The sequence below is a fragment of the Macaca thibetana genome, chromosome 1 (assembly GCF_024542745.1).
Source record: "Macaca thibetana thibetana isolate TM-01 chromosome 1, ASM2454274v1, whole genome shotgun sequence".
Classification (NCBI taxonomy): Eukaryota; Metazoa; Chordata; class Mammalia; order Primates; family Cercopithecidae; genus Macaca; species Macaca thibetana.
This window is the reverse complement of record NC_065578.1, coordinates 54,629,524-54,630,706: the sequence shown is the minus strand read 5'-3', so window position 1 is coordinate 54,630,706 and position 1,183 is coordinate 54,629,524. Positions and strand designations below refer to the sequence as shown.

The following is a 1,183-nucleotide window of genomic DNA, read 5'->3' as shown; positions in this document are numbered from 1 at the left end:
GGGACTTGGCTTTTTCTTCCCTTACATTTTCTTTTCATTTTCCAAAAATAGAAAAATAAAATGCAACTCCCATATATGAATCAGAAAGACCAAGATTCCCAGCCACACAGGTGCTTGCAGACTCTTCCCGGAAGAAGAGGCTTTACCAAAAGCATGTCATTGCCCAGCAAGTATCTCATGGCTTTGTTCTTCAAGGAGGCTCCATCTGACATCATGGCTAGAGTTTGCTCCTCCTGACCAGGGCTCATACATCCAACCTTTCCTACCATGGCACCCAACTGCCCTCTCTGCCAGCCTAGCTCATGGAATGGAAAATGTCAGGGCTGTGGAGTCAAACAGACCTGAGATAAAAGACTGACTCCACCACGTTGTGTCTTTTGATAACTTGATGAAGAGATTTAACCTCTCTGTACCTCAGTTTCCTCATCTGGAAAATGAGGGTAACAATGAAAAATTATATCATTCTTCTCTTTATTTATGCCATGCTTGGCAATTCATCTATTTAAAAATGAGAAAGATAAAGAGGGTTAAATGATAATGTTGTACTCCTGATATTTAACAGGATTTGAATATAATGTACTCAGAATATAATGATAAATCAGACACAGGCCTTGCCTTCCAAAGGCTTACAGGCTCACAGGGGAGCTCAATATAAAGAAACTTAATTCCTTTATTATTCCACAAATACACTGTAAGCCGTGCTCCCCAAGTCCAAAGTTAACACCCTGGTTCAAGCCACCATGTTCTCTGACCTTGACGACTGCAATTACCTCCTTTTAATATATACGTATGTGTATATATATGGAACACTTCACGAATTTGCATGTAATACTTTCACAAGGGCCATGGTAATCTTCTCTGTATCATTCCAATTTTACTATATGTGCTGCCAAAGTAAGCACTGCAATTACCGTCTAACTGGTCTCCAAGTTCCCTCTCTTGCTCCTCCAGTCTGTTCTCAGCAGAGAAGCCAGCATGATTCTTTCAAAACATCAGTCTGATCATACCATGCCCCTGCTCAAAACCTCCCAATGGCTTCCCATTCAACTTAGGGGAAAAAACCTAAATTCTTTACCTTAGCCTAGAAGGTCTGATGATCTGGGACCTGTCTGTCTCACTGCCCTCCTCACTCATTCTGCTCCAGCCACACCAGTCTGGTAGCTCTTCCGTGAGCACACCTAGA

General features: G+C 42.0%; 1 non-coding gene across 1 annotated transcript; it reads right to left on the bottom strand.

Moving 5' to 3' along the window:
* Positions 1–795: 795 nt before the first annotated feature.
* Positions 796–902, bottom strand: LOC126944582 (U6 spliceosomal RNA). Its single transcript, XR_007722121.1, has one exon. It is a non-coding gene; the product is annotated as a U6 spliceosomal RNA (small nuclear RNA).
* Between the last annotated feature and the right edge of the window lie 281 nt (positions 903–1,183).